This window comes from Condylura cristata, unplaced genomic scaffold (assembly GCF_000260355.1).
Source record: "Condylura cristata isolate star-nosed mole 26May11 unplaced genomic scaffold, ConCri1.0 scaffold00021, whole genome shotgun sequence".
NCBI lineage: Eukaryota > Metazoa > Chordata > Mammalia > Eulipotyphla > Talpidae > Condylura > Condylura cristata.
The window spans coordinates 16,374,123-16,382,202 of record NW_004567122.1 but is presented as its reverse complement, the minus strand read 5'-3'; the positions used below and the strand labels follow the sequence as shown (position 1 = coordinate 16,382,202).

At 38.8% G+C, this 8,080-nt stretch overlaps 1 pseudogene; it reads left to right on the top strand.

Moving 5' to 3' along the window:
• The first annotated feature begins 7,882 nt into the window (after positions 1 to 7,882).
• LOC101629471 overlaps positions 7,883 to 8,080 on the top strand; it is a 22,953-nt pseudogene continuing 22,755 nt past the window's right edge.

The window sequence follows — 8,080 nt, the reverse complement described above, 5'->3', positions numbered from 1 at the left end:
GTCAACGGCGGCTTCTATTGGCCAAAATTCATCCACCGTCGTCGCAGTGACTTGCGTAACGAGACCGCCTCAGCGGCGTGGAGCGCTTCCGCCGCCTTGAGCGCGGCCGGAAGTGCCCTCCTGCTGCCCACCAGGCCATGTGCCTGGCTGCAGGCTCTCCCCTGGCTGTTTTTCTTCCGTTTGGAACATTTTTCTGAGGTGCTGATGTTTTTATAGTACTGGACCCGACTTTTTCAAGATCTTGGTTTTTAAGGTCTCGACTATATGAAAGAGCATTTCTGAAAGTTCACTTGAGTGGCCAATTTTTGCTCCGAATTTTTAACTAGCGTTTTTTGAGATTCCTGAGCTTGTAACAGGCACGTATTATTAGAGGCAGCTTTTTATTCCAGCCTCACATAGATAGTTCAGCCATGGGCTCATTTCCCCACTCGCCATAAGGTTTAATATAGTTAATGAACCTTGGAGCAAAAGCAAGGTACAGGTTAGTTTACTGCCTGCGGGAATGTGGTTTTGTGCTATTAACCTGCAGGCATAGGAGGCCTGAGGGAGCATCTTAGATCAAGTATTTGTGAGCAAACATGGTAGTGTTGAGTGCTGACAGGACCCCCGATGGGGCATAAATGATTTCCAACTTCTTCACGAAAGACAACGAGACAGGAACTTGTTTTCTTCTTTTACAGATGTGGAAACCGACTCCAAAGGTGACAGATGTCTTGCCCAGAGTTGAGGGCTGTGACTGTCCCCTGTTGCCTGCGCTGGGACTGGCTACATAAAACCCAGGAGCACTCATTCAAAAAGCGGTAACACGCTTCTTCTTTTGTTAACGGAAACCAAAGTCTGAAAAGTGGTCACACGCAGCGTTTCTTAGATAATCAAGGGGAGGATTCCAACCCAGAGAGCTCGAACTACTTGTTCCATTAAGAGTTTGAGTTAGGTTTAGATACCTTGTCACAGAGTAGCATATGTGCAGAAGGAGACAGGACCCTTGAGTCATGGATCTAGATATTTTACTTACTCTTAATGAGGTGGGGAGAGGGAGTGAGCATAGGTTTTCGGTTTTCTTTGATAAATTTAGGTTTTTCGATTTTCTAAGCTACCTTGCCCTAAAGAAGTGTGTTATTTATATGCTGAGGAGGGAGACACTGGGGTTTAATTAATAACTTCTAAGGAGTACTTGATGGAGATACAAAGGCCGGGCCCCATGGAGAAAATCTTCGCTTGCAGACTTCTTGGTTGCAAGTGGTTGTTCAGCCGCAGCCATTAGTTGCCAGATTCACATAAAGCCTCTTTTGAAAAAGACAGTACATGTTCAGGCCCTGGTTGTGCATCAGTGGATAGTCAATCAGACTTATACTAGAATTAATATTCTTTTCATTTAATATGTGACTTGGGCACATGGGGATTAACTGCTGCCTTCCTGTTTCACTAGTGCCACATAAAAGTTGATTTTGCCATTAATAGATAATAGTAGTTATTTATTCATCTACTTTCCATCATTAAAGCTGAGGTGCAGGCATGCAGGGGCTTTTTCTCCCCAAATGGATAATGGGTATTCCATGCATACATACATGGGAAAGAATGTGTCAAATATAAATAGAGCTTTATAGAAAAATGCGTCTTTTGCTTTCAGAGAATGGTGTAATGTGATTCTGCAATGCTTTTTGTAGCTCTTAAAGGTTCTCTAGGGTTTTTTCCCACCCCCCTTTTTCCCCAACATCTCATTTATCCAGTCACCAGTTTACGAGGCTTGTTTTTTTATGTTTTTTTTTTTCTTTTGTGTGTGTGTGTGTGTATGTGGCTATTCTCAACACAGGGTCTTTCCACTGCCTATAATGGTCCTGCATCTGCATTCTCAAGTGCTATTTTCAAAAACCAGGCCTTTCAAAAGTCTTTTCTGTAGCCTTTAGCAGAGTGAAGTTTTCGTATCCATAGTTCAGTTACAATTGTAATACTCTAATTTGAAATATCTTCTATACATATTCTTTTACATTAACATTCTCAGCAAACTTGGCTTTTATTAATTGAGCAAAAAAATTTTATTTCTATTAATGTGAAATCATTTGTCTTTGCTATGTTACTTCCAGGTTTATCCACCTTCCCCTTTGATAAATACAATCTTAAAATTTTATATTGTTTGTTTTCACAAGTGATGCTTATATTATACTCTCATTAAGCTAGGCAGATCTATAGCAATAATATATTTCTATGAGCCAGGTTCTAAATTCTCCTAGAAAGAAACCTGTCAGGTCATTTCCCCCTTCTGTTTTCAAAGGACTGATGTGGATCAATTAAATATTTCAGATATGTGAAACAACAAAAAAATTATCATCATTCAAAGGGACTGTGACAGCGTTTTTTTCCTCTGTGTGGCAGTGTTCTAGTTAGTAGAAATAAGGTTCCACAGATATGTTCAATAAGGAGTCATTTTTCCAGTTTCCAGTTTATCACATCCCATTGTGTGTTTCTATTGGTGCTGCCCTTACAAAATACCACAAACTGGGTGGCTCATATAAGACATTTATTTTCTCACAGATCTGGAAGCTTAAAGTTCATGATGAAGGTGCCATCATGGTTGTTTCTGGTGAGCATTCTCTTCCTGGGTGCAAGATACACTTCTTCCTGGTCCCTCATGGCTTTCTTAATGTGTACCCTGGGTGAGAGAGTTCTTTATTTCTCTTCTCCTCTAAGAATGCTAGTCCTCACAGGTGAGGGCTTCATGTTTCTACCTTATATTACCTCACTACCTTCCTAAGCACTTCATCTTCATATACCATCACTTGGCAGTTAAAATTTCAATATATGAATTTGGGAGGGGGAGGACATCATTCAGTGTATAAATTGTACTTTATATGTAAAGATAAAATTACCTCAGAAGTATTTTCTTATCTTGCTACATTCCTATAATTTTTTACTTAAAATATATAGTGATATATTTTTAGATTACAACTGCAGTTGAATATTTAGCAGAAAGATTAAGATAATTAAGATACATGCACACAGAGACACAGGATTTATAGTCCTTAATTCATTTTGTTAATAGATTTAGTAGAACTTTAAAAACGGACAAGTAGCAACATTGCCAGTATGTGTACCTTGAATTAATATTTTATCATTTGAAATGATATTTCGTTTGATGAATAATACATTTCAGTGAGCTTTCCTTGATCATCTTACTAAATGAGTAGAAATTGTTGCTGAATTTTATCATTTGCCCTTTTCATTTCTGTTGCTTTAGTCATGTTTCCCCATTTTAAGTATCTTCCTCCCACTATTCTGATGTTATTGTAATTGTAAAAGGGTTATGGGAATGGACCTAGCAAAGGCCTGTCTGCAGGTTTTAGCACAAGGTTCACCCATCCTGAAGAGCTATTAGTGGGTCTGCTCTTTTGTGGACCCCACCATCTAGACAACCCACCTCTAAGGGATCCCAGTAGCTCTCTTACCTGAGGACTCTGCAAATTGGCCTACCCAGAATCTATCACAAGACTGACCAGTCAATGACTTTCCCTGGGGAGCCAGCCTGTAAAGTCTTATGGAGGTGATTGCCTCCTCAAAAGTGCAGACAGTGTTGCAAGATTAATAGGATGCCCCCAAATGAGAAAACTTGATACCACCCAAGGCACAAAATAAAGCTGACAAAATAGTAACTGACCCTAGAGAAATGGAAATGTATGTGTTTTCTAACAAGCAATTCAAAATAATCATGGTTCAGAAGCTCAGCGAGCTAAATAAAAGGTAAAAGAAAACTACAACTAAATGGAATCAGGAAAGTACATGAACAAAAGAAGTGCAGCATCCTTTCATGATGAAAATTCTCAATGAATTAGGTATAGAAGGCATGTGCCTTGGCCTTCCCTGGTGGTGCAACAGTTGGGATACAGCACTGCAAGCTGGCTGCAGCTGATCCTGTGTGAGTTTGATCCCTGACCCCAGAGGTGACCCACATGGTGCGGCAGACCTCTCCTGACCCGCCTGTTGTTCCCCTCAGCAGTGTACTTTATCAGTCTGCCTGTTCTGCACCCCACTCTGTCTCTGGTGAATCCTCTCACCACACCTGCACCTTTAGTCTGTACCCCAGCTCTGGAGGCATAAATATATATATATATATATATATTTTAAGAAGGCATGTAGGGCCTTCCCTGGTGGCGCAGCAGGTTAAAGCACAGTACTAAGAAGCTAAAGCCACTTCACCATGAGTTCAATCCTTGCCCTGGAGGTGATCCACATGGTGCGGCAGACCTCTACTGACCTGCCTGCTGCTCCCCTCAGCAGTGTTCTTCATCAGTCAGCCTGTTCTACTCCCCACTCTGTCTCTGGTGTATCCTGTCGCAGTTCCTGCACCTCTGGCTTGTACCCAATTCTGTATGCATAATAAGTAAATCTTTAAAGAAAAAGAGAGAGAAGAAGGTATGTGCCTCAACATGAAAAAGACCATATATGACAGGCTCTCAGGTATCATCACACTTAATGGTGGAAGTTCAGAGATTTTTTTCTCAGCAAGAATGAGAACAAGATGCCCATCCTCACCACTTCAGCTTAATACTGGAAAGCATAGCCAGATCAATTTGGCAAGAAAAGGAAGTAAGTGACACCCAAGTTAGAAAGGAAGTAAAATTAGCTCTGCTGATGACATAATGATATGTAGAGAACTCCAAAAGTCCCTCAGACATATACAAAAATACTGTTAGAAGTAACTAATACACAAATTCAGTGAGCTTGCAGGATAAGTAAGCTATTCTGTCATGATTCTATACACTTATATAGAAAACTATGAAAAATGGAAATTAAGAACAATCCCATTTTCAATGGCAAGAGACAGAATAAAAAAATCTAAAAATGTAACAGAGCTGACAAATTGTAATTGATAACTGTACAACAGTGATGAGGGCCCTCCCTGGTGTGCAGCGTGCTAAAGCACAGCATTGCAAGCTGGCAGCAGCTGCCTCAGCTCAAGTTCGATCCCCTGCCCAAAAGGTGAGCCCCATGGGCAGCAGAATTCTCCTGTCTTGCCCGCTGCTCCCCTCAGCAGTGTTGCCTGTTCTGCTCCCCAGTTTCTCTCTGGTGAATCTTCTCACTGCCATTGTACCTCTAGCCTGTACCCCAGTTCTGTATTCATAAATAAATAAATAAAACAAAAATAAAAAAAATTGATGAAAGAAAGAAGACACAAATACAGACACCATGTTCATGTACTAAAAAAATTAAAATTGTTAAATGTCTATACTTCTTACCGTGATCTACAGATTCAACAAATCCCCATCAAAATCCCAGTGGCTTTTGAAACAGAAATAGAAAAACCAATCCTAAAATAAAAGGAAACCATAAAGACTGCAGGTAACTAAAATAGCTCTGAGCAAGAACAAAGCAGAAAGCATCTAATTACTGATTATAAAATATAAAGCTATAATAATCACAATAGTATGTTGAAACAGAATAGTAACATAAGATGCTAAGAATACTCAGTATCAGGGAAAGGACAGTCTTTTCAATAAATGATGTAAAATCTGACTATCTACATGTGTAGAATGAAATTGGACTCTTACGCAATTGGACTTCATATTCTGGAAGCAAGCAGTGAAAGCTTCTTGACATTGCACTTGGCAGTTATTTCTTGAATCTGACATCAAAAAAGCCAACCAACAAAGACAAATATAAGTCAACAGAATTACATTAAAATAAGACCTGCACTGTGAAAGAAACCATTAGCAAGATGACTAGGCAAGGTACAAAATGACTGGACATATTTCCAAACCCTACATCTGAATAAAGAGTTAATATTCAGTATATATATAAGAAACATGTATAATTTAATAGCAAAATGTCAAATAGCCCACATTAAAAATGGACAAAGATATTTCTCCAAAAAAGCATAGCGAATTGCTATCAGGTGTTTAAAAATGCATACAATGTCCAAAACTGCTCAGAAAACATCCAAAACCACACTAGGTTAACACTTCACTTCTACTGGGAGACCTATACTCAACCAAACAAAATACTAACATGAAAAGTATAGGTGATGATGTGGAGAAAAAGGAAGTCTTATACACTGTGGGAATGTAAATTGATATAATCACTATGGGAAACAAAACTGTTCTTCAAAAAAAAAAAAAAAAAACTAATTGAATTCTATTTAACCGGCAATCCTACTTCTAGTTATACAGACAAAGGAATTCAAATCAGAATCCTATGTTGATGGTTTCACGTTGTATATTCATCTCCAAGTCACAAAGTTGGGTACAATAATTATATACAACTCCCGTTTTTTGTATATCAACCATACCTCATAAAATAGTTATTTAGAAAGAAAGCTATTGGCTGGTACTGGCATGCTGACTTTATTTCTTGAATGAATTTATGACAGAGATGTTGTCATGGAGAAGCCCACCATGGATTTAGAGCGTGCCTTGTGTATTCTCTAGTCTTGGAACTATTATAGCAAATTAAATACAACAGACTGTTTCAGTTCCAGCCGGGAACTATTGCCTTGTATTTCTGGTTCTGCACTTTTTAATCCTTTATCCCCTGGATGGCAGTGTTGTTCTCCAGATTTCACACTACATTAGAAAGTTGGAATTTTAGGCAAACTATTATATGGGAAAGGCCTGTGATAGCATTTTATGAATGAAAAGGAAAATAGATGGATATCTCAGATCTAATTGTTTTAATGTCTAAAGTTAACTGCACAGTTTCAGTCGCTGGTTTAAAGTGAAGTAATAAATAAATGTTAATCCTCAAGTTGATAAGTAGTGGATGTAGTTAAGAGTTTATGTGTTATACATTTATGTACATATAACATAGAGTGTAATTATTTTCTGTGTACAAAACAGGTAATTGGAAGCTTCACTAAAGACAGAGTGGGGAGCAGAACAGGCAGATCTACTGAAATACACTGCTGAGGGGAGCAGCGGGTGAGACAGGAGAGGCCTGCTTTGCCATGTGGGCCATCTTCAGGGCCTGGGATCAAGCTCCGACTGAAGCTGCTGTGGCCAGCTTGCAGTGCTGTTCTTTTAACCTGCTGTGCCTCTAGGGAGGGCCTGAAAAAATTTTGTGATGACTTACAGATTTGTAAATGAGTAATATTTAAAGGAAATCTTGCTGCAGTACTATTTTTATATAAAGATGGAAATACGGGGCTCTCCCTGATGACACAATGGGTTAAAGTACAACACTATGAAGGTAGCTGCAGCCTCTTCAGCAGGAGTCCAGTCCCTGGCCAGCTGCTCCCCTCAGCAGTGGACTTCCTCAGTCGCCTGTTCTGCTCCTCACTCCATCCATGGTGAATACTCTCACCACCCCAGCACTTCTGGTTGTATCCCAGTTCTGTATGCATGAATTAATAAATCTTTAAAAAAAAGTAAATAAAGATGGAAATGCAAGACAGAATAAAGAAAATGGTATAAAAGCCTAGTTGAAAACTTTAATTTGAATGTGACCATTAAGGAACAAAGAATTATAAATCTTTAATAATTGTGATAGAGATTGACAAGTTACGATATTAAGCTTTTTTAAAATTATTATTATCTGATATTGTAGAAGGATCACTGCTGCTTTGAAAAGCTGATTCCTCCTGTCTCGACCTCTCCTCCCCTCAGAGGTGTATTTCAGTCTGTCTGTCTGTTCTGTTCCCCACTCTCTTTCTGGTAAATCTTCTTACACACCCCTGTCTCTGCAATGCTGGCCTGCACCTCAGTTGTATGTATAAATAAATTTTTCAAAAAAAAAAAAGGGATATGAAGGCTTCTCAACTACTCCTTTATTTTCCTGATTTAGGTATTATTTCAGACAACGTGAAATGTTACTGTTCTCACTGGTTTTCTTATTTCTAGGAGAAAAGTCACAGAAACAAGAATCCTAAGAAAAAAAGAAGGGAAATAGGATAGATATGGATTATCTTCACGTGGGGGACAGTAATCAGGAAGTAATTTGACCAGCCATCTTGATTATCCAGTGAGCTAGTGTAAAAATACCTAGAGAAGAAGAAATTATTTTTTAATAAGCTAAATGTAATGTAAAAAAGTTGAAAAACAAAGCCCCATTACAAAGTCAAGGAATGATTGTTGGAGTGAAAACTGGAGATAAA